The 26,654-nt window shown below is 38.5% G+C and overlaps 1 protein-coding gene across 1 annotated transcript in view; it reads right to left on the reverse strand.

Moving 5' to 3' along the window:
- rbfox3a (RNA binding fox-1 homolog 3a) overlaps positions 1-19,541 on the reverse strand; it is a 555,532-nt gene extending 535,991 nt beyond the window's left edge. The window contains exon 1 of the mRNA XM_029527245.1: positions 19,305-19,541. The gene's annotated coding sequence lies outside the window, so the exon portion shown is untranslated. The remainder of the gene's footprint in view (positions 1-19,304) is intronic.
- Positions 19,542-26,654: the final 7,113 nt, after the last annotated feature.

The raw sequence follows: 26,654 nt of genomic DNA on the forward strand, positions 1-26,654 counted from the left end.
AGTCCCGTAGAGATTCGTCTCCTTTCCAACTCAGGTCACAACAGAGACATAAAGTGGGGACTGGTTAGATATATTTGATATATGATAGAGGATGACTCCCAGTGAGTATTTTTCCAGTTTACTAAAATGATTGTTAAATACCCTAGATTTACAGATAGGATCTTTAAATATGCCTGTTAATGTAGTTTGATGTAAAGTTAATTTCTCATCGTCCAATTCTCTAAAATAACTACTATAATACTGTAAATTTGTAGACATTCCTATTTGATTAAAGGTACATATTTTGTTTATAGATTGTGTCATTGTTTTTTCTTTTTCGTGAGGAAACCACAATTATGCAGCAAATCAGTGTAGATGGACAAGAAATGGCTGCTAAATACCCTTAATTAACAGCAATTGTCCTTAAATGTAGCTATTTTTGATATATTTAGTCAGTTTTCCACTGTCCAATGGTTGTTTTTTAATCTACCAATTCTCTAAAATGACAGATAAATACTGTAAATTTGCAGATATTTATCTTTAATTTTATGAAGGTAGTTCATTTTAATATGTTACAAGGTTATTGTACATGGGAAAATTTGTATTTTAACATGAAATTAATGTAGCTAGACTTGGCGGTTTCCTAAAATAAATAATGTATATCATGAAATTACATAGATTAATCTGAAAGGTATTTAATTGTAATGTTTTTTGACTTAATGTGTATGTCATTTTACAGTATAATGGGAATTTATCAACTATAATATACTGTATTTTAATTGATTTTGACATTAAAAATATACTCTGTATTTTTGCAGTTATTGTATGTAGTTCTGTGTTGTGTGTCTGTGGCCTGATGATTTTCAAATGTGTTTTGTCAACGGTACGATTAATGCTGGTGAGGAATTTCTCTTTTCAGCAAATTTAGAATTGTTCCAAAAGAAACAGCACTTTTTGATTTATTTATTTATTTTTTTTACAGACAAACATTTCAGGGACACCAATCATTTTGTGCATCATGGGTTATATGTCTAAAGTGTATTCTTGAAGTGGAATTATAAAATGCTTTAGAAAAAGAGGATATGCAATATGAAGACGCTGAATATGTCGTTATTGTGTATCATGATAAAGCAAAAGAAGATTGCGAAACTATCCTCCTGCCCTAAGAACTTAGAAAAAGAAAAAAAAAGAAAAAGAGCAGATGAGAATATACCACTGCAAAACCCCACATAGATTTATACACATACACTTTGGTCCAAAAGTCTGAGATTACTGTTTACTTCCCTATAAAATATCTAAATGTTCATCAACCCACACATTCACATACATTCACACCAATACACACACTCATATAAAATTAATTAAAAAAAAAAAAAAAAAGCTAAAAACACCTCTTCAGCCTTCTTCACCTCATCTTCATCTCTGGTCTCTTTAGGTGATTCACACTTGGATGTCATTTAAATACACACACACCCACACTCCTTCAGTGACATTTTCTTTCTTCCATATTTCATCAATGCTTGCTACAGTAACAGTAACAGACAGCAAAGCTTCATCTCATCAGGTCATCAACATGTTTATCTGCTATAGTTGAAGATTTGTTTCAAACTAATTTACTTAGTTATGTTCATTACCTCAGGTTGTAAATCAGAAATCAAACAAACTGGTTGCAGCCTCTCAGGAGTCAGGATTTGCGGAGTCACTCATTGTTATGAAAAACACTGAATCTTTATTAGTATTTACTCAAAAATACTCACGACCCATAGGCCAACAGTGTATATGAGGCAGGAGGTGGTGGGTGAGATTTTCGAGTGTTTGTTATTGGCAAAATTACTGATTTGCATTTAGATACAGTATTGGCCATTCTCCGTGGGCTCTCATAGGTGCTACTCTGGCAGATTGAGAAGCCACAAGCTAATACGTTCTGATTGGACAACAGGGATCTGCAGTTTCCAGACACACACACACACAACAGCAACCAACAAACCTTGAGAGAGGCTGATGGCAGCAGGATCCAGAGACTTGAGTGAATGTGGGCAAAATAATCAAAACTTCTTGATATGTAAATGCATTTTTTTAGGATAAAATTCCAATGCAGTCCAGGCAAACACTGTGATATATATAGTAATATTTTCAAAGGAAATGGAGATTGGAGTGTTATATAATTATATATCACTCAGCTATTGTATTTTCGTTTTTTTTTTTTTATTATTATTTTTAAGCATTTATTTACATTTTAGTCATAAAAGCTAAACAGCAGTTCAAGTTCAGTTAAATTTTTCTAAATTAATCTCTGGAGTGAATCAAGGGTTTAAGGTGAGTTTTGTTTTTTTTTATGGGCTTGTTGCTTTGCTTTGAAAACCATCGCTGGGTCAAGAAGTAGTACGTTGATGCTGTTATTTGTATGAACAGTGAATGGATGACCATATGAATGGACATGCCTATGTCCCATGTATGCATGTGTTAAAATACGACCAATAAAGTGGAGATGAAGGATATTAAAGCACTGAAAAATCTCACCTCCAAGCAGCCATGAGCTTTAACCATGGTGTTATGACCATACACACAAACATGTGGACAGAGCTTCACATGGTTAAATTGAATGGACTTTTTACAGTACTGATACTACTCAATTCCATCTCATCCACACACATACCTCTCTCCTCTGCACCCCTTTTTTTCCATCTCCCCCTCCTCTCTTGACCACCCCCATTACACATACACACACATACACTCACCACCAACACCACCTCTACTCTCTTTTTCTATATAAGAGGGGTCAGCTGTTCTTTCCCATAGCTGTCAACGCTCAGGCTCTTTACAGCAATCTGACGACCCCCCCGCACTCTCTCCTCCACTCCTGCCCGCTCTATGTTTATTGCTCAGCTGTCAGATGCACCGAGGGTGATTGGAGGTGAGTTGGTGGAAGGGTAGAAAAAAAAAGAACGGAAAAAGAGGAGACTGAGGAAAGGAGGTGAAGAGGATAGGGTTGAAGTTGGAAGAACAGTGAATGAGGGGTGATATCAGATCAGCCTTTATGAACTAAGACAGACCAGGGCTAAATAAAAAACCCACAATTCTAGACTGGCAGTAGGCTCAAAATACAGAGATAGCAAGGGCAACAGAGGAATGAAAGTGATATGGTGGAAAACTGAAAGAGAGAAAGGAAATAGAAATCCTTTTGTCTCCAGTCTCCTCGTCTTGGTTATTTTTAGAGGTCTAGTGCAAAGGTTGAGTGGCTTTCTCTGTCTCTGAGGATTTAAGGTCAGCACTTCATGTCAGAAGGGAATTGTCCTTGTCCCAACCTGTCGCTGTAGGAAACTATTGCCTGCAGCATGAGCTATGATTGGCAGGTGCAGAGGCCAGTTATTTAGGATTACAAGAGCAATGAAAAATGCCACTGACATAGACTGAAGGAGGCGAAGACACCCACGGTTGTAGACCATGATGCATGTGGATCCACCCGTCAGCTGTCTGCCTGTCAGGATTCTACCTGGTGGAGCTCCACAACAAAAGCACAAAGTTTCATGCTGTCTCAGAATCTGAGCTGACCAGTTACTCACTAGATCAGGTACAAGGACTGTGATTGCTGATTTCACAGCCACACTGTCAACTTCTATCAATGCCCAAGCTGAAAGCACTGCTGATATTGTCAATAAAGCATGTAATGGTTAAAAAAAAACTGTTTTGTGAATTCTAATGCTGGGTTAATGGAGGATTTCACCTCAGGCTTCGAGACAATCTGAGAAATCAGGCCCTAGTCCTTAATTCAACATTTGTTTGCATCTGCTCTCAGGTGGTGCACCACTCCCTGCCTACTGTGGTTTTAAAATTGGTTATGATTTTAAAATTCCTGAAGTCTGAATCCAGACTGAAACCTCCATTCTGTCCTTGTCCATGGTGCTTAATGAGGACTACATTACACTGTAATACACGATATATCATGCGTGAAATAATCAGTCAGCACCATGGCTGCATGTGGCAGGCAACATATATCCCAAACCTTGTCCTTAGAGCGAGCAAGAGTACACATGAGCACACTTCTGCAAGATAGAAAGTAGCTAATAAACAATTTTTTTTTTTTTTTTTTTTTTTTTAAGCCAACTGTGCTAACCCCTCTGATAAATCTAGGCTAGTTGCTGATTTTGGTCACAAAAGACCCCTCGTCTGTGTCTCGGTCTGCCTCAGGTTCAAACATGTAGATAGTTCCTCAAACACAAAGTATCTTCATCCCTTCCACTCCTCCAGAGTTCAGTACAGAAAGCAGGAATTTTGCATTTACAGAGCCAAGAAAGATTGTCAGTCACTGCAAGTTGCAAGCCAGCTAACAATTAAATCAATTAACTACACACACCATTATGCTAATTCTATTAGTCACTGATTTTAGTCACAATAAACTACACAAAAGTTCCTGAGCCTGGGTCTGGCTTAGCCTTCAATCATGGGCCTGAAATTCTCTGACATTTCCTCAATTAATCATAGAGACCTGATCCTCGCTTTTTTGATAAACTTAAACCCCCATTTATTTTATTTACTTCTCAGCCATTCCAAACTAAATATTTATCAATGTAAACTATTTTCACATAGTATAAATTAAATCTCCAGGAACTTTAATATACCTTTGTCACAATGGGTTATATTTGAGAATACTATGACAATTTGCAGTAAAGTTACACAAGTTACTGAGTTTAACAAGTTTACAGCATATCACATATTTTACCTACATGTTCTATTTCCTATTAAAAATGATTCTGTCAACTCTCTATGGGACCATCCTTCAAAGTGGAGCTGAAAACAATATCATGTTGAAGTTTCTGAATAGCTGGCATTTTGGAGACAAGCTTTTCTGTCTCTGTCTCATTCTCATTCTTTCACTTTTTCTCGCTCCCTAATTCTTTTGGGTGGGGGGTGTCAGTCTGCCTTGCTCAACCTAAGTCAAATACCTGGTTCCCTCTCTCTCCCTCAGCCAAATCCCACCCACCCATCCCCTCTCTCCTTGTCACCCGCTTGGTGCCAACCCCTTTTCACCAGCTATTACCACTTCACCCTTTTTACCCTCCTCCTCCCACTCACATTGAATCGCACTATCTTTCCACAGCAGGCCTGTCAGACACCCTGCTATTGAGTGAGGCAAATCAGCCTGAAAAAGTGTGGGTGGGAGGGTGGGGGTTGAGGGCAAGTGCAATGATAGAGAAAGTAGACAGATAATGCATTGAAAAATGGAGAGAATGGAGTGAATGTGATGACGTAATGTGAGGGAGACAGAGGAAACCACAACAGGGTTAAGCCTGCAACAATACGTACAGAGGGATGAGGAGGACTAGGTGGAGAAGGGAAGAAGGGATGAAAGCAAGAACTTGATGAATGAATGAAAGGATAGAGAACAAGGAAGAAGGAATGCAGGGGGGAGAATGAGACATAACAAACGATCAGGAGTCATATATCATTCATCCAAGAGGTTACAGTCCCTCCTCCACCCCTGCTTTCCATCCTTTAGCTTGTCATCCTGCCTGGTCAGGGTTAGGAATCTCTGCCTGATCCACCGAAGCAGTTTCTCTCTGTGCATCATATACAGCATATGATTTTCAACACTATTTCGGTCATGGAAAACAGAGGTGAACAAAAGAAATACTGTCTGACTTTAAAGTGCTTTGTAAATCATGCTCTCTCTTTGGTCAATGTTTATGTAAAATGAGGCCAAAATACCAACATTCTCCTGCTTCACTACCATGACTGTTAAACAGTGAGAATCTCCAGAAAATAAACAAATGGGATGGCTGGTAACACACTGATATGATTTTTGCTGTAACAAAATCCACTCTGTGCATTACAACAATTTGCTAGTCATTCCTTTTTGTTTCCTTTTGAAAAACAATACTGGATTACACACACATAGATTTAACATTAAATACAATTAAGTATACAGTGTGTGTTAATGTTAATATACAAGAAAATTACAGGCATGGACTGCTGGAAACAAGAGCTGGCTACCTTGTACAGTGGCCCCAAGCATCCCATGTACTGCAATTAAAGGCATGCACATTAAGAAAATTGTAATTCAACACATTAGCTACACATGCTCACAACAAACACAACAAAAATGTTTTCAGGGAATAAAAACATGTGCAAATAAATATATATGCAAATAAATATATATATAGATATATATATATATCTATATATATATGTATATATATATTTATTTGCACATGTTTTAATGTTAAATGAATGTTAAATGTTAAATGAAAACTAGAAAAGAATCAGAATGAAGACATCTGAATATCAGAAATGTATAACTTCTGAAACTATAAAAAAATATAAAAAAAAAAAAAAAAAAAACTTGAAAGCTGCGTCATATGTATTGCTTTGTGTGTTTTCCATGATAAGGGTGTGTGCATGAAGCGCAAAATAAATGACTGATCTGACGAATTTAGTGTGGATGCGTCTAATTTCATTCTAACTATTTCATTGGTGAACTATTCCACTGTGACCTGTTCTGTAATTTCATTGGTCTGATGTGACACTAAATGTATTGGCAGCATGAAGCCAGTTACCCATAAAAATCCATAAATTAGCTGCAATCTTCAAAGCGTGTGAAAAAAGTAGCAATTTATATCCAGAAATTACGGTAATAGTAAAGGTAGTTACAGTCAATTAGTGGCACTACCTGTTAAAGTTTTTCTTTTTGTTTTCCTTTCCTTTGTTTTATTAGTGTAGAAAGAGGAGAGACATTTATGATAGAGAAGCTTTTTTCTGTGCAAAGCGCCGACGCAATCAGCTATTAATAGACCCAGCATCTCTAAGCATGGAGGCTACTATTATAACTACCACTATTATAAGTGGTAGTATTACAACTTCATTCCATATATTCAGACTTTTTATTCAATAATACCCAGTTTTATATATAAGGCAACACAGTTGCCTAAGGGTTAACACTGTTGCCTCATAGCAAGAAGGTCACAGGTTCAATTTCCGGGCCTGGGGCCTTTCTCTCTGGAATTTCCATGTTTGTGCTTGTATGGGTTTCCTCCAAGTACTCTGAATTTCCTCCCACCATCCAAAGACAAGAATGTTTAGGTTGGTCTGTGTCTATGTATTGGCCCTTTTGGCCCTTGAAACTGCTAAACTGTTTGCCATATGTAATGTAATTATATATTATATATTAATATTATTAATATATCTATTATATATTAATGAGACCTGTAAGTATTTCCCAGATATGCTTCTGTATTTAGTTATTTAGGGCAGCACAGAGTTTAGGTTGTCAAGGTTAACTTGTGACTTAAAATTGTCCCTATCTCTGTGTGTGAGAGTGAGTGGTTGTTGGTCTCTCTCTGTCTCTGTGTGTTGGCTCTGTGATGGACTGGAGACCTGTCCAGGGGGTACCAAGCCCTCCCCCATTGTTAGCTGGTATTGGCTCCAGCACCCGCTGCAACCTGGAAATTGAAAAGCTGTAGAAGATAGATAGATGGATGGATTTAGTTATTTAGTTAGAGCGAGGCTTACCGTGTGGTGTTTGAGAAGTAGATGTTTTTGTCTATTAGTATGTTTTCTGTAACTGCACTGCATTGAACTGTAAGGGCCAGCATACAATGGAACTTAAAACAATCAATTTCAAAACTGAAAATTTTAGTAAATTAGGAAATGGTATGTAAATGGTAGTAAATGGTAATAAAAATGTGCTGACAGTCATAAGGCGGTTGTAAGGTACCTTTTCACCAAGATGTACTATGACACTTGCCAGTGCTGGAATTTCAATAGCATGGTAGGTTCATTTATAACTGTTTGTGCAGCAAGTCTGCAGCAACGGATATCATCAACAGGTGAATCTGCATCACACATTTTTTAGATATGGGCGTTGTGCAAGACTTGAAGTTGTGCTATATAGCCACCTGTGAATACTGTTTTTGGAGCAGCAAAGATTTGATTTTTAAAATATACATTGTAACCTTAGCTTTCAGCAAAATGACAATTACAGACATTCCCCACCTTCTGAACGGCCGTTTGTATCCTGAACTGTTCATAAATTGTTTGTTTCTTGTGCTAAGGCAAGTACAAGATAAGTTGATTTGTATAACTTATTATATATATATATATATATATATATATATATATGAAGGCATTTAAAGTTTTCCTTTAAAGAAAACAGTATATCTTGCCCCCTACTGTGCAGGCTCAGTGTGACCATAATAAGAACAAAAATAGAAAATGTTACACCTTACCATGCGCGTCGCCAGACACTTTTTACTGGGGCACGTGCCCCCTGTAAAATTCCCAATGAAATTTCATGAATAAGTCTTTTTTTCATCACAGAATAATATCCGTAACCCTGCACTATGACTGATGCGTCTAGGAGTAGTGGACAGCTCCTGTGACAGCACCCAGCCTAATAGGGCTGCAGCAAAATCACTTCAAAGAGTAGAGAGGTTGTGTTGGATCTGCAGGCGCAGGATGCGTCTATGCTGCATAGTCACTGAATGCAACGTGCGGCACCTGGCATTTGAAATTTAAATACAAACACTGCTATCGCTACGCTGTACTGACTGGACGTGCACTTGTCAATGGACAGCTATCCTACAGGCATGGACATTAGAAAGTTCTTCAAAAACAGAGGTGACCAGGACAGAGAAGCAGCAGGGAAGAAAAATGGAAATGAGATGAAGAGAGGTAGATTAAGCTGTTTTTGCTTGTGCACTGCGCCAGATGTTAATGGAATTATATTAATATTTATATATATTGGGAGAGAGTCCCGCTAAAGTAGCTATCTTATCCACAGGATGTTAACATACTGACATACATTACTCCGTTGGCTGGGAAATTTAGCCTGTCTTTTAACATCAAACTGGAACAATGAACAAAACGGCCTATACCAGATTATGATAAAATTATTCCGCAGTATTTGCATTATCTAACCAAAATGTGAGTGAAAATAGGAATAAAGTGCATTCATGGTGGTATTTCCACGAGTGAACACACACAATGAAACAGGAAAACTCCCTTATCAATGTGAGACTGTGATCATTCAACGTTTTGAGGCAGCTGCATACGTGGCTTAGGTCCACAATGGCCCAAGACAGGCTGCAAAACCTCACTGTCTTGGCTGTAGAGAGGGATCAGCTAGATAAAATTAGTCACAGTCAAGTAATTGACTGTTTTGCTAACATGAAGAGTAGACAGTACAGGTTGATGTACATTTGGACTGTTTAAAATGAACTCTGTTAAGCAGGTCTAGACCAAACTCTTTATAAAATTATTAAAAGAGACCCAACAGATCCCCTGATGAGGACTTGGCGACAGTGGCAAGGAAAAACTTCCTTGAAGAGGCAGAAACCTCGGGCAGAACCAGGCTGGGGGGCAGCCTTGACCGATTGGGTTGAGAGTGGGAGAGAGAGAGAAAGAGAGAGAGGGTGAGAGAGGCATGGGGGGGGGTATAGGCAGGAACCTCACCACCTCACCCAGCCAAAGATGTTGCAATTAACATCCTTCCAATTAGTGCAAAATAATCACACTTTAGCTAAATGCAAACAACTTGTAAGCAAAACATCTTCATCTTTCAGTTACAAAGCTAGTAGCAAGCTAACCGTCCATATGCGCGAATGGGACTTAAGTAAGTTACGTAAGTGACGTAAATTACCGATTCATCTGAAACCGTGAGTTTTCAGGTGCCTGATAAAATTTCAAGTAGTTGATCCTTAATTTTGTTAGCACAGAATTTGCAGTCTGCGCTTCTTTCGTTTATGCCTTCTTTTTTGAAGTTTTTAGAACCAAACGTAATTACAAAGGGTAACGTACCAGAAGCAGCTGCAGGTGTGCCGGTTGCCAGAGTTACCGTCATCTGAGGTGCAAGTGTGTGAAGTGCACACTCGCTTTAGTGTACACACAGGCTGCAGCGCTGTTGCGTGCTGTTCCTGGGTTTATCCTGTTCCTACATTGTTTTCCTCTGATAATGGTCATCATAAATAGAATATGTAATGTAATAATGTTAAATTAAATGAAGTGTGTGAAATTATAAAAGGAAATAATCGATAAATACATAAAATTATAAATTAAATTAAATTCATTAATACGTCTATTGGACTTTTATTTTGAAACACACCGGATTTTATTTGACATCGATATACATTATGGATAATTGATGGTATGTCTATGTGACTCTGAACAGGTCATTTTCAATGTGTTTTCAGCGCGAGAGGCGCGCGGCTTGCGGAAAAAAATAAGAGACAGTCCGAATCTATACATGAGCCGCGTGGTACTCAGGCCTAATTACTGTGACAAAAAGAAGGTAGTGACAGCTCGTCAGGCATTTCAAAGTTTCACCAATGTTAATGCACTAGATAAAGAAAACATTATGATTGTTCACGAATCGAGTCTGAAGTCTGAAGTGTGCGACTTAAGTGCGACTCGAGCTCCCATCTCTGAGCTGAGAGCAGATAACTGTTATGCTCTCCTCCATAACACCAATAATGTCTTTTTGTAATAACGATTACTAGTAAATTGGTTCAAACATTGTCGTCTATGCAGCAATTGTTCAGAATTCCAAACCTCAGTACTGTAGAGTCTTTAACAACTTAGAGAGCAGGATAAAAGCACTGTTGCACACTTATTTTCTTCTTTCATTTCTGATTCCTTGCTTTGCGGTGTCATGCAGCACTCTCAGAATATGCCACACGGTTTTGCAAATTTGTGTAGAGTGTGTGTTTATTTGGTTGGCAGGAGTTACACTAGCACCCTGCAACAGTTTTTTGTACCTCCAGTTACTCTGTTTCTTGTACTACAGCTGACACTTTCAGAGGTCTTCAGGGTGCTTGAGGCAAGATTTTTGTATAAAATGAGTTTTATCAGACTAAATCACAGAGCAGGGAGGCATGCGTCACCTCAGTAGACTATGCCCAGCTAACAAAAGAGTTTCCCGTAGAGGGATCAATGTAGAAATTGTGTCCACATAGGTAGTTCAAAACTCTTAAAAGTGGGAAGTGATTACTCCAGAGAGAGTCTTAAAAGCTAATTTCCTACTTTATGACAACTATACAGCAGGTGAATATTTGTATAGCTCAGCTGTTTAAATTTCACTCAGACTAAAGGTTCGATATAATTGCATCGACTGACAGGTGACAGGAGTGATGTTTGCCATCAACTGCTGTGCACCCAAGTCGCTGCTTCACTTGTGCCCCAAGTCTTTGCCCATTTTTGGATTAACTTGGAAAAAGGCAGATACAGGCAATGTTAAGATAATGACAGCAGAGCAGATAACGCTGACCTCAAAAACCACTCTGCAGAAACCAAACTACATAAATCTTTATTTATAGTCTATACATGTGTAACGTGCATTGTGTAAATGTGTGTTGTGTAATTGGCAAGTTAGACGCACACTGGTGTTGAGCATCTATGGGGCTTTAACCATCAGAGTAAAGGAAAAAAACACAGGTGTCTCATACACACTGAGTCCACACTGCAAGTCTTCTGCTTCTACAGGAAAAAAAACACAAAATTCACATTACCACAATAAAACTCCACATTACATATGAAAACTCACACTATCATACAGCCATAGCACACAGAGCACAATTTTGTGACACCGGGGAAAAAAACCCAGTTTCACCCGGCAAAATTCTAGGCTAGCGAATTTTGCATGAATAACTCGGTTAAAGATTAAATTTACGAGTTGTTAACCAACTGAGATTTGCCCAGTAGGTTCATTAACATGTCACATCACAGCACATATGAGTATACTGTGGTTACGAATAAGGAAAAAAAAAAATAATAATTACGACAACAGAGAGCATGCTCCAACACGTGACTCATCAGCTCTGAGCTCACACGGCTCTGTGCCGCTGGGTTGTGCAACACCAAAACAATACCCTGGGGGAACAAAGGGCATTCATGGGAGGGAACTTTTTCCCTTTCTTTCTTAAAGGTGGAAAATAATTACTTTGGGGAAGTTCACACCACAAAGAAGGATTTTAGGTAAAATTAATAAAAAACATAATAATAAAATTTTACTTGGCAACACTTGCAGTGGAATCTAAAGATGCTGCTTCTGAACATTTCAGTGAAATGTGTGTCTTGATGGCAGTTATGAAAATGTTTTTAGGTTATAGAAGTATACTGAATATTTCACTGACAAATCTTACAGTCTATAGCAACAACCTATTTAAAAGACTCCTCACAAGGAAGAAGTCCTGGATTTAAAGTCCTAAATAATATAAAGCAGTGTTCATTACAAGGGTCAAAAGTAAAACTTCTCAAATAGCTCTTCTTTATAGACACATTAAAGATTAAATTAGGCTACTAGATCATTATAAAAGAAAACTACTATATTTTTATACAATTTCAGTATAAATATATAATTTTAATTTGAGCTGGTGTCAGATTGAAGCCTATTAACTTGTATTTGATGTCTTGTGAATGTAGCACAGAGTGGTGTAGAATCAAAAGCACATATATACAAGTTAGATATGGATGATATTTAATTGAATTATATTGCAATTATTTAAATGCCGATAATATGCAGATATTGCATTGAGGAAACAATGCAAAGGGTTTTTAACAGGTCTGGTCGGCAGGCAACAATAACCTAGAGATCATTTGTACAATGAAGTGGTGCTGTATAAATAAAATTGGCTTGACTATTGTGACACATTTTCCTGTTATCAAAAATTTTGCAGCTCTTGTGATTTGAAATTTTAACTTATAATTGTCAACGAATGATTTTCCATTGTGTGATTGATGGTGCAGCCTACACGTTAGTGTGTTGCCTACAGTGCTTTGCAAGTTAATGAACAACAATATCTTCAGAACTTCAGAAATATCCAATTTTTGCAAGAAATGAATTTGACATTAGCTCTATGGCTCCTCTGTTCTGCTTGGATCAAGATGTTTTTGAATCTAGTGATTGATACAAATGGAACCCAATAGCAAATGCAGCAACAGACTTCAAAACACATCTGCATGAGTGATGTTAGACCATATCTATTCCAAGTCCTTGCATTGTAAATCTGTGAAATTGCATATGCTGCTTTTTTTTCTTTCAGATCCACACTGGTCCATAGTTGTTCATTTGCTGCCATTCTCATCAAAATGTCATTTATATATACATAACAATCCTCAAATTGAAGAATACAATTCCTTTTGAAGGTGCGTACTGTCTGTGCCTGCATTATTACACTCAGCCTCTTTATATACAACTTACCATTCTCGTCTCCTCAGCTTGCTGCTTGCTGCTTTTCATCGAAAGTGTTTCTTTCCACTCACTCAACTTCTTCCTCTCTTTTCAGTCCAAATGATTGATTTTCAATCTCACAAAACCCTCCTCCTCGTCCTCTCCACACCTGTTCTCCTCAGGAGTATGTGTTTGAGATGAACCTTTCAACATCCAAAAAGCGAAATATTTAGAGGGTGTGAGTTATAAAGCCCCACAGTACTGGCCTCAGGCTAGAACTACAAAAAGAGAAAGCTGTTGGCTGTGCGTATAGGGGTGATATGCATGAGGGAAACCATGAGGGCAACAGTTTGGAGCAAGGAATAGGTGGACAAGAGAAGTCTGAAGGTTTTTGTGGGCCTGCAGGGGAGCTGAAAACCCCTGAGGACGGAATTCCTTATTTGAAAAAAGATGTTTGAACATGTCAAAGAAAATTCAGTGATACCTTTAAACAGATGGTGAGAGGAATGGGAGCAAACAAGGCTGTCAGAGATGCAGGAGATCTTTCTCTGTACGTGTGTGTGTGTGTTGGTGTGTTGGAGTGTTGGAGGGGTGGGGTTGGGGGGGGTCTGCAGCAGCTACCGATTTATAGGTGTGTGTCCAGGCTGCAGTGTGCAGACATAAATAAGGCTGACGGGAGAAAGCTCTCCATTGAGCATAATCAAGTGGATCCTTTAGAGTGCCATTCATCTCTCTCTCAGTCTCTCCCTCACACACACACACACACACACAGTAACGGATGATGTATGCAGTTACAATATACACATATAAACTCCAAAACATAGCAAAATGTGTGGCAGCATTGTGCAAATGTCACAAGTCAAATATCTCTTCTCAGGGTGTCACAGTGTGTCTCTTACGCTCTCTCTCTCTCTCTCTCTCTCTCTCACACACACACACTCACAAATCAGGTTTCCTTTCCTCTTCACATACATCTATCCTCACTTTGATGACTGAACTGTGGCTGAGAATTCACACAAAGTAAACAGCCATCGAAGTGACATATTGTGTTTTGTTATGCTTCAGCTAAACACCCTGAGAAAAAGACCTTTCTGTTCAAAGTCACTAACATGCTATTTGGCACGTCCTGTTTATAATCCATGTACTGTACATGGAGATGTTTTGAAAGGTGAAGCTACTCTATGAGCCGATCATCTTGCTAAGCTCTTTTCTTTCTGTCTTCAGTTTGCGTGGAAGAACCCTCAAGCTCAAAATTGCATTAATGTACTCTCTGAGTGCAATTTGGTAAAAAGGATTCAAGTTAAAATTTTCTCTAGGGGGAGTGAGCCAACGTAGGAGCTCTGCTAATTTAAAATAAAGAAACATTGAGGATAAATATGAATGGGAAGTGACTGTCACAAGTTTGCCATGTTCACTTTAGATGCAGCTCTTCCTGTGCATATTAACACATTCAAGCAGTTTACACAGACAGCGTGGGAGGCTTTGAGGAGTGTCAGCTACTACAACCAATTCCAGACACACAAACAACTGTAGGTTTACACCAAAAACAGCAGTATTGATACTAGCACAGAAAGAAGAATAAACAACTTCTACAAGAAAATGAAAACATTTATTATAGAATCAAAACATCAACATCAAAACAACAATTTTTCTTCTCAGCATAAAATCGGCCTCTTAACTCACAGTAACACAACTGTATTTATGTAACAGTATTTAAGTTTTATTGTTTACATTTTTCTAACTTTTCTTATTTATCATATTAATTATATACATCTTGCCTTATGTATGCCAAGTCTTTTTATTGGCATTGCTTGCAGATTTTTGGTGTGATAAGAATCCTGGTATTATTCTACTAGTACGCCATGGATCATGGGACTGACTGAAACTTGAGTCAGTGGAATTTTTTTAATCATTCTTTTTTTAATATGGTCTAGAGTCCTTAGACTTATTCTTGCAGTAATTCCTCCTCAAAGTACAAGTAAGATACCTCAAACACACTCATAAGAGTTCAATATATATTTGTAATTATTTAGACATTTATATCATGTTGTATATTACATTGTTAAGAGTTGGATTTTTCAGAATTTTTAATGACTTAATGACACAGTATGTAGTTAACTAATTTGTCAGTGTTTTAATGTTTTAACAGATTAATTGATTTGTATTTGTGCAGTAACCAGTCCATTCAAAACAAATAAATACCAAATATGTCATCAAAACAAGCATCCACCAGAAGTCAACATCAAACATCAGCAATGTTGTGACACTTATTATTAGTTATGATGACATCAATTCATCATGTGACTCACTCTCCATGCTGTCAGTCTCTAGCAATTTTTCTCATGATTAATGGCTCTGCATGACTTCAGGCAATGCTCGAATTATTCCTCCTTTTATTATTTATCAAAAAATAAATAAATTAAATTGTATGTCCAACATTTGACCAAATGTCTCTCTTAGCCATTGTCAGTTGATCTATTGCCTGAACTGAAATTTGGACTATACAATAAACGAACACAATGAAATAAAGTGTGAATGACCACAGTGAAACAATCTCCCTGATGCTGCCACAAGTGAATGCTGGGGCTGTGGGCTTCAAGGAACATACTGGTTACAGACACTCTGGTGACCTGCCATCATTTGCTGAGGACAAATTATGACCAGTTCAGACAAGGGGAATAAAAAGTAGGGCTTTGGAATGAACTGTACAGGGATTCTCTGCCGATCCTCAATCTTATCGTGCACCAGAAAGTGCTGCTCAGCACATCACCATATGTTGGTGGAAGATGGCTTTTGAGAATGAAACTGAACTGGTATGTTGAGCTTCATCAGAGGAATGGTTCACAAATTTGGCAGCTGTCATTTCGTCTCACTGTTTTGGGCAATGACACAGAGATAGAGGTGATGCCTTCAGGTACATTTACATTTTTCAGTTGTTAGGAATGGGAACTTTGTAACTGTGGATGTTTTAACACCCTTAACACAAAGTGCTCGATGTTTTCAAACATATGAAACCCGTTCTTGATGTTCACAGAACAACGTGGCTGCAGTCTTTTTCAAGTCGCACTCCTCGCAGAAATCATTACTTGGATGTTTCCTCAACCACAACCAACCTATTGAAAATGACAGGGAACCAAACAGTGCCGGAGAGTACAGAGAATGAGGAGAATATTTTGGAGTGGCAAGTGTTTGCTGATTTGCAGAACACCTGTTTCTGAACAACTCCGGCTGCTCGCTACAAAAACCTCTCTGAATGCATATTAACGGTTCACAGCTCCGTTAAAGCCCTTGTTCACATGCAAATCCCACTCTCACTAGGGTTCTGAAAACCTGGGATGCTGCTGTGTTGTCTTCACCAATGCACCCACACACACACACACACACACACACACACACACACACACACACACACACACACACACACACACACACACACACACACACACACACACACACTTTTAATAGCAATGTCTCTCTCTCTCTCTCTCTCTCTCTCTCTCTCTCTCTCTCACTGTCTATCGTGCTTGTGTAGAGGAGGGATTAGGCCTCAGGAAAAGAGACTTATCTGCACTGTCAGTACAGCACACCACACAATACCAACAAACACAGACACACACATAGACACACTCTCTACAAGCCTGGAGTACATTTACTTTTAAACCAACAAAGATGTTCACTAAAAACAGCTTGTAGGTGCAACAAGCCATAGTAGTGATACAGTTCATTGTGGGCTAGGATAACAACTCTGCTTAAAGGGATTATGTTGGTATGAAATACTGCACCAAGCCCCCCAAAAAGATGCAGTGCTGAGGTTTTTGTATGCATGAGGGGAGCTGCTGCTGTCAGAGAGGAAACTTTTTGAATGGTGTCTGTATGTGACAGTCAGAAAAGTGCTTGGTGATAAATTATAGCAACACTTGACGGGTAAAATGTCACTCTAATGAAAATGGATGTTTATGAGGACAAGGAAAGATGCAAATGGAATATGTCATTCAGAATGAATTGCTATTGTAGAAATTATTGGGTGATAATGATAATAGTGGACAATTTACACTGCAGAAGTATAGCACAGCCAAATTTTTTGTTTGGCACTGAAACCTCAGTTTCTTTTCTTTTTTCTTCCTTTTTTCTGCTTCTGCTGTTGTGCCATTTTTAGAGAGTTTCCGCACATACACATGTTCACATATCATACACTCACACACACACACACACTCATTAAACGCTGTGTATCTCCCTGTGGAAAATACCATGGATTTACATGTCAGTGTTTACACTGCAAAAGAGCCTTATGTCTCCACACAAACAACAATCAAACATCAGATACACTCTTGCAAAGACCGGCTAGAAATTGCCAACACTCATTACATGTACAGACTTGCTGGATTTTGTCTCCCATTGCAAAGTAAAAAAAGAAACATTAAAAGTAACTTCTCTCCCGGCTCTGCCTCCTCACAGCAGCAGCTGCAGTGTTTCCTGATACGTTGCTGCTTTCTGCTGCTCCAAGCTGAGAAGCCCCTTTGATGTAGAGACACCCTGCCCAAGTGTCACCCACTAAATCCTTATTGTGAGAGTAAATCCCAACAAAAGCCACAGCTATCCTACTCTCAACGCTTACCTGCAGAGCCCATCGGCCCTCCAACTAACATCCCTTGATCCTCCAGAAAAAAAAAAACTTCTTATCCACACACATACATTTCTGCAACAAACACTTACGTATGTGTGTAGATATATATATATATATCTACACACATACGTAAGTGTTTCATATATATATATATATATATATATATATATATATATATATATATACTGTATATCTACACACATAGTGGCAGACATTAAATAGTTGGTTTGTATTTGTGATATTTATAGAATACATGCTTCTTTGCAGAGACAGTTTGCTTTTTTATTACATTCTCCTCACTTAAGACGTTTTTTTCAAAACTCCAAACACATATTTGGATAACTGCAAATCATATTATATTAAACCAATGCATGTATGAGCAGTAACACTTATTAAAATGTATATACAACCCAACAGTTAAAATTGTGAAACATTGGCCATCTAAAATCATTTTCAAAATCTTGCATCAACCTCATTTTGGGCTTTGTTGCATTTGACGAAGGAAAACAGAGCTTCAAAAAGCCACAGAGGAGTCAGAGGATGAAAAGTCTCTTTCCAGAAATAATTACTGGGTGGGGGGGCAGCAGTTATCATAATCCCCCTTTTTTGTGCCTTCCTCTCCCCGTCCTCTAACCTCTTCTTTGCATGTCCTGAACATCAGCATTGCAATTTACCATATGCCCCTTCACAGTCTTAACTCCACCAGTTTAACATCCTTGATAATACTGAACGGAATCTGTTTTATTTTTACCATGGAGACACATTCACACCAGGTCACACATACATGTGCAAACTGCTTCCAAATGCATTTTTATGTAAGAGAAAGAAAATGAATTGCAGAAAAAAAAATGCCTTCAGGACAAGAACAGATGGTAAAAGGATGGAAAAGTAAACCACAAAACTGTGGAATAGTCCCGTCAGATCTGCAGCTCCTCTTGTATGAATTATCTATACTTGTCTGGTGGGAAAGAAAAACCTTATACAGAGATTAATAGTCCCAAACAAAATACAACACATTTTAAATCGAGATTATGAAGAACTGTGTAAGCTGCCTGCAGGTGTATAAGTGACAGCACCAAGTGACAGGAGGTGAATGAAACAGAAATACTTTAGGTGCAAAATAGCCTACATGAAAAAGACATTCACAATTACAAGTGAATCAAAGAGTTTAGGAGCAAGTTTTAAAAACACGCATTTCTATGTACACATCACTTTAATGCAAACCTGCATTGCAAGATACGTTTGTGATACATTTCTGAACGATGAAGGCACGATCTCTCTCTCTCTCACACACACACACACACACACACACATCTACAAAGCACATTCTGCAGCCTCATAACACAACGTGACTCCATCCAACAAATTTGAAAGTGATGCTCTGCATCACCCATACGTTCCTACTGTATCTCTGTCCCGTGCTCTGCTCAGCGTGCACCTTGTCTACTGTACAACGCGCAACCCATTACAGTTAGTAAGGAAACGGCTCCCTCAGTAGTGAGTGAGTGGGGGAGAAGCATGTATGTGCAGTACAGTACTCACGGTGGTCAGGAGTCTTGCTCTTTCTCGGTCCGCTCAGTCCTGCCTCCGGATGGCTCTCTCTCTCACACACACTCTCACTCTCTCTCTCTCCCTCCCTCTCGCTATCTCTGTTTCCTTCCTTCTACCGCTTTCTCTCTGTGCGTTTTGTGTGTGTGTGTGTGTGTGTGTGTGTGTGTGTGTGTGTGTATGTGTGTGTGTGTTCACTGCGATCGCTGCTCTGGACACACACGCAACGGCAAACACACACTCCACTCTGTTATACTGCTCTGCCGAACGAACTGCTATGAGCGAGACTGAGACGGAGAGAGAGTGAGAAAGAGAGATAGAGGAGGAGGGGACAAAAGAGAGGAAAGCAAGCTGTGTGTGTGTGTGTGTGTGTGTGTGTGTGTGTGTGTGTGTGTGTGTGTGTGTGTGAAGATGCGTTTGGTGTGCCTCCAGTGGGCACGCTACAGTAGGGCTGGTGCCCGATGTGAGCCAGTGAGTGAGCAGAAACACACACGCACACACTGCACTATAAATGTTGAACGTGTAAATCCACTTTCATATGAATGCATCCATAAATACCAGTGGAGACACTAAGCTGAATATGCATCTAAATGAGACACAAAGAGAGTCCCACATTCACATACACTCAAATGTGGCTGAGCACTTTACAAAGCAAGCAAGGGTTTATGATAGAAAGCGAGAAAAAGATCAGGCAGAGAGATGAGGCAAATACCTCTTCTGTTGTCTGTGTGTGTGTAGCTCTGTCTTAGTGAGACTTAAGTCAGCACATTCTGACAGGTAGTGAACCCCATAGGAAAAAAGCCTGCCTGCCTCCCACCATCATCCTTCTCTGATCTCCATCACCTCATCCATCCTTCATCCATGACACACATCATCCCTTCCTGTTACAATTACTTTTTTTCTTTGTCAATACCTTTACGCTCCATTCGTTCTCCATCTTTGTCTCTCACTCTCTCTCTTACACATACACATTAGGAACGTTAACACTGCGACTTCTCAGTCAGACAACAATATGTACTTGTTTATTTCTCAAGTGGTCACTGGGACACATTTTAAAACTAGGTGCAGATGTATTTGGAACTGACCTGAACCATAAGTTTCTGATTCACTGCAGGATCAAACTTGATTTCTAAACTTCTAAACCTCCATTTTCTCTGCTGGGCAAAATAGCTTTAAAATTAATATTTCACCAAGGTTTTCGTCTCAATGTTTTCCTGACCTCATCCTTTTTATATTATAAGGCAATTGTCCCAGGATTCACATGAAACTTTCACAACAGCGGAGGAATTGCTATTGGACCGCAAACATTCCTGAGTTGAGTTTATATATCTATAGAACCCTGCAGATGTTTCATCCCCCTCATTTCTCTTTTGCTATGTCCAGACTCAGGCTAACAAAGCTAACAGAGTTTGATACAGTTTTGCAATTTCCTCACATCCAAAAAGGTCAACCTCCTTATCAACTTGATATCATCATGTCCCTTTGGAACACAGTGCTGGATAAAATTCAGGCAGATGAAGAACGAGGGTCAGCTAAGGAGACATTATGCATCTACATGAGCATGTCCAAGCATAGTAAAGTTCAAAGATTCCTCTGTATCTTTTTCTTTAAGGCTTATCAAAAGAATATTTGAGTGTCGATGAAAAATGTGACCAATGTCAATCAGCAGTGGTAGACTCAACTGCTCCAAACTCGCATGGATGATTTTTTTCATGCAGGATAATGGCATCTTTTGCAGAGAGCAGAACCACCTAATGCATGTACCTGGCTCAGTGATTTGATGTTAATGGTTGATCTCTATTTGTCTAAATTAATCTGTAAATAATAATAATAACAAAGCAGAGTAAAAGCATTCCAGCAATTATACATTAATGTATAGACAAGTAGAGTTTCCTCCAGGGTTTTGTCTATGACATTTTGTAAATTTCAGTGTCACTTCACATCTTCACATCTTTAAGTTTGACCATACATTGCCTCCACTGTTCTGCACCAAGTTTAGTTAAAGTTGAAATGAGTTATCTAAGTTGTCTGTGTTCACCTGTGACATGCAACCATGCTGGAAATTTCAAGTAATCATTGCCTCTCTAAAAATAATGCCTAAGATTGACATGCTAAGCCTTCATCTGTGTGAAAAGCCAGATCCAGCGCCTTGATGGTCCACCAACTGCTAAAGGTTGTCCAATCACTTGGTGTACAACCGAGCCAATCACCACCTCTACAGGAAAGACAGAAATTCCATTAACAGTTAAGTCAATAAGTTAGTGCTCACTGCATGGGACCATTGAAACACAACTTTACAATTTTTTGTGAGATTTCCATATTTAATAAGGTTTTGTGAGTTGCAACAAACCTTTTCTGCATTTTTGCTCTCAAATATACATGAGAACAACACTTTTGAGCATAAGTTAACAACTTGTAGGGAGAAACCAACACAGACATATGCACCATTTTATTTATTTATTTATTTTGTAAAGTGTTAAAAAAAAAAAGCATGTTGTTAAAATGAGCTGTAGTATTAAGTTATTGTTTCAAAATTAGATTGTTTAGCGAGAAATGTTAATATAATGGAAGAATATGAATTCACTCTTTTTCACCTTTTCAGAAGCTGCATTTAGAGACAATTTCTGTCAAAAACAAATTTGAAATAAATTCAAATGTATTGAATTTAAAAGAGAATGATTAGATAGAGCTGAAATATAACAGACAAACAGTTCAGGAGCAGATCAGCAACATCAATAATGACAAAAAGTAATTTCTAGCAAATAATGCACCCATTTTCTGTATAACAGTGTTGTCAGTGTCAGTGCTGACATACTATTCGCCATTAAACTCCGCTCAATAGATTCTCCACAATTCATCTGTTCATTTTCCAGAAACTTTGAGTACAAAAGTGTAGGTCATGGATGCTTACATTTCCATTACAAATCAGCAAGTCTGCAAAATTTGAGGGCCGTACCTTTGTAGTGGCTGTGAAATCAGATTGCCGATTGCAGATTGTCTATATTCTGTCGCTCTTTGCAAGTTTTCAATGTTCTCATGTGAAGTCCATTGCACACTGTCCATTTTTTGGTTTTGTTTTTTGTTTTGTCCATCTGTGGTGTGACTTCCATCTGATCCACTTTCTGAAGTTGGTGATCTGCTGGCCAATGAGTAAGTTATATTTTTCTGCCTAGAGACAGTAGGATAGAATGATTAGGTTGGATTATTAGATTTTTGTGGTTTTAGGGAAGTAGACCTTTAATTTCTAAAGCAAATTTAGTAGAGAAAAAAAAGCTAAGATTTAGAATTGAAGGCATCATAATAAATAAAATCAATATTAGAGATTACATTTTATATTTATAAATTACTGACATGTCTTGCATATTTTGTATACCAAAAGTACTATGGTGGCCGACAAGGGCCAAAAAAACTGCAACAGCCGAATGCATCTCAGTTAGCAAAAACAGCTTCAAGCACAGAAACGATGCAAATTCGAGATACAAAAAGAGGAATATGGTGCAAATAAAAAAAACTTGCTGCATAAAACAAACGAATCATCAAATGCGCTACAAATAGAGAAACGATGCAAACCAAGAAACCATCTGCAAACAAAAAACGCTGCATAACCAGTCATTACAAATGGAAGTGCTCCAAACCTGCAAGGGGCATAATAGCTCAATGGAGTGACACACAGGATGGAGATAGAGACCAAACAGCTGACTGAACCACAATGTTTGAACATACAGTGGGAACAGTAATGTGACTTTTATTTGATTATATATATATATTATGTTTATATCACTGTACAATGCTGCACATTACGCAACGTTTATTGGATTGCATTTCATGTTTGTAGTGACCGGTTATGCACAGTTTTTCGTTTGCAGATAGTTTCTTGGTTTGCATCGTTTGTTGATGATGCATTTGTCTTTGTTTTTTGCAGCAAGCTTTTTTTCATTTGGGATGAGATGGAATAAGTCTGTGAAAGCAATGGCACTTAAGAATTCTTAAAACTCCAATATAATGTAGATCATTATGTAATTGTTTGTTTCTGTTTGTTTGTTTTAGTTTGCCAAACTATTGCTTCATTTGATCTTAATGCCCCACTTAACCCCTGTGTGTTAACAAAAAATCAATTTATTCTTTACAGATGAGCACATTTAGAATTCTGCAGGAACTAGTACTGAGCTAAGAAGAAAAACAACCAAGAATAAATAAAAAGGACTATAGACAATTCTGCATGAGCAATATGCATGAGTCAAACCTTAGCAGTAAAGCAAAAAGAAAGGAGGATGGAATTATAACTTTTCTGTTTGTCTCATGCTCTCATGCTTAATTAGATGGGTTTCTCGGCCACTTTATTGGTCTAGACAGAATTGATAGTTTTGTTTCAGATCCTTAGCAATTGTCTTGCTCTTGATGTGCTCTTGATGATCTTGATGTACTTATATGTATATTTGAGACAAGGGGAGTGGAAGAGCAAAACTCAGTAAATATACTGTACATCATTACCTCAATGGTTAGCACTGGAAAAGGTAATGAGAATGTTAAATAAAGTCATGAATGAGGTAACTATATGCCTAAAATGACAACCTATGGGGAGGTAGCAGTTCTAAATAAATATGTAAGTGAAGAGCCTACAAAATGTGAGCTAAATGCCAGAACAAAATTTAAGGTCAGTATATACAATATAATAAAAGGTCAGCAACGACCTAACTGAAATAAAAGGTCATAGGACCAAACAAAAAATGATGCCAGTGGGATCCAAATTTAAATATATTGGCAACAGAAATTTAAGGTCTGCTCTACAAACAGATATTGAAGTGTGTAGCAACAAACAGAAGTTGAGTCCTGACAACCAGATGGAAAACACAACAGGAGTAGATTGCGGTTTCAGAGACAATAACATAATTAAAAGCTACTGTGAGAGCCATAAAGTGAAACAAAAAGACATAAGACTAAATAGAAATTAGTGTGGCCCCATAACGGACTGGCAACCAGTTCGGGATGTACCCCGCGCTTGCCCGAAACGTGAACTGAGATTGGCTCCAGTACCCCATGTGACCGTTGCAGATAAGCAGTAGAAAATGGGAGAGGAATAAAGAGAAATTAAGCTTAGTGAAGACTGCCTTGTGTAATGATGGAAAAAAAAATTTAAGGAAGTTGTAATGGAAGATAACATGGTGCTTCTAATGAAAGGCATAATTTGATGAGGAGCACCTATGGCCAAAGTGAATTCTTCTTTCCACATATTTAAATAATATATTTTTTTAAATATGCCACCTATTCAGTTGGTGGGTTATTGCATCTGTGGGGCAGAGAATGGTTGTGAACTTAACTATCGCTGGAGTTGCATGTGATTTAAGAACATCAAGGACATCCAATAAACATTATCAGTAATCCAGGATCAGAGGCCAGTTAGGTCAGAGTTTGATTTGATTATGTGGAGTCAAGCCTTGTTGGAAGAATTTTAGGATATTGGTAGAATTTTAAATCTTTTCCCATATTTGACATTTAGGGAACCAATGAATGTCAAATGGGAGTCAAGTCTTTTAGGGCGCAAAGTCACACACCAAGGATCTGCAGACTTGACAACAGCAGTAACATATCCCATGGTGGCAATAGCTTTGTTGCACTAGGGGTATGGCAGGGTGAATGTCTTTGCCTTGAAGAATTTTCAGCCTCTGGGAGATAAATTTGCTGCTTGAGAAACCTGAGGAGAGGCTGGAATGGCTGTAACCAGAGAATGCTGAGTGGATTCCCCAGAGTTGGTGTGATTCAGTTCGAAGGATGGCAACAGCATGAATGCCTTGGTGACAACAATGTCCTCTTGGCATAGATGAGTGAATTGAGTCAAGGAGGATTCGGGAGAAGTGGAGCAAGTGCTTTCAGAATTGGCCTGGAGTACAAAATTACAAAAAAGCACAATGAGGGGAGTCAAGTCCAGACGGAAGTGGATATTTTAATGGAGTCACAGTTCTACTGGAGATCTGCATGCTTCCATGCCAGTCGGAAGAATTAGATGTGATCTAGCATATTAGTGATACAACATCTCTGAGAGAGGACCAGGGTCACAGTCAGACATCAGTTTAAAGATGACAAACAAACACAAAACGAGGTGGCCAGAAAGCACATCATCGGCAGCAGGTCACACAAAAATGATAGTAAAGGAGAGCTAGTTAAATTTGAAAACAACAATATGACTTAGACTGTAGCAAAATCTGATTTGTTTGCTTACACACTCTCAGTGAGCTAATTAGAAGAAACAGGTGCATCAAAAAGAAGAGAATTGTGTTTCTTGTGCACAAATATATTCTTCATGATTTGTCAGGTGTGTAATCATACATCCCCCTAAAAAATATGGCAGTTATGTTCAAGGCAAACATTCACAGATGCCATCCCAAATTGCTCTTTGTTAAAAAGGCCAAAGCTGGTACTATTTATAGTTGTTTTACTATCAATAAATTCCAGGAAAGTCCATAGCTTGCCGTCTGCCTGTGGTTTCAGCCCCACTATTCCTACCCTTTAAAACAACAGGGAGGGAATAGCGCATATATTTTGGACTATTTTAAGCAGCAGATTAATCCACTGTTGTTGCTGTAGTGAGTGTTTCAGAAAGCAGGACAGAGTATGTAGGGCTGGCTCTAAATAAACTATACTGATAGTTTTCAGATGAATGAAGGAACATATCACCCACTGCAGTGGGAAATGGCCCCCTTAAATTCCCAGAATGCAGTGCAGCATTATGTCAAATCCGCCATACAAATGCCCATGTAAAATAAAATGATTCACCGAGTGGGGCTAACAAAAAGATATTGTCAAAATGAATCAACTGACAACAGTGTCAGCCATTTGGTGTAAATATCAGTCTGCACCGCAGGATGCACACACATACAAGACACACGCACAGATTGTATCACACAGTGCTTTTTTTTTTTCCTGTTGAGTGCATCCCTGGAGGCTTCGAATCACAGCTAGTTAGCACCTGAACTCCACACAAACTGTGGTGAGACACTCGGAGGCCCATCAGAACACTCCAATCTTGCTTTACACCCTCCCCACTTTGGAGGCTCCCATCTGCTGTAAACACCTCTGCACAGGTATGATAACTGCTAAGAGGGCTTTCCCCAGCTTTCCAGTGTTTCGAAGACTTTTTTTTTTTGAGGGGGGGCAGGAACCAACAGCTTTCATGAGGAACAGTAAAAAAGTCAAACATCTCGTTTTACCCTTCCTGTTGCCATGTTTTTCGCTGTCTTTTCAAATCTCTCTCATCCAGTTTCCACAGTAAAGGGTCATGGGATTTTGTGGGTGGCATCTGTAAATAGATAATCATCTCGCTTGGCAAAATAGACACACAGGTATCCT

This window comes from Echeneis naucrates, chromosome 19 (assembly GCF_900963305.1).
Source record: "Echeneis naucrates chromosome 19, fEcheNa1.1, whole genome shotgun sequence".
NCBI classification, from domain to species: Eukaryota; Metazoa; Chordata; class Actinopteri; order Carangiformes; family Echeneidae; genus Echeneis; species Echeneis naucrates.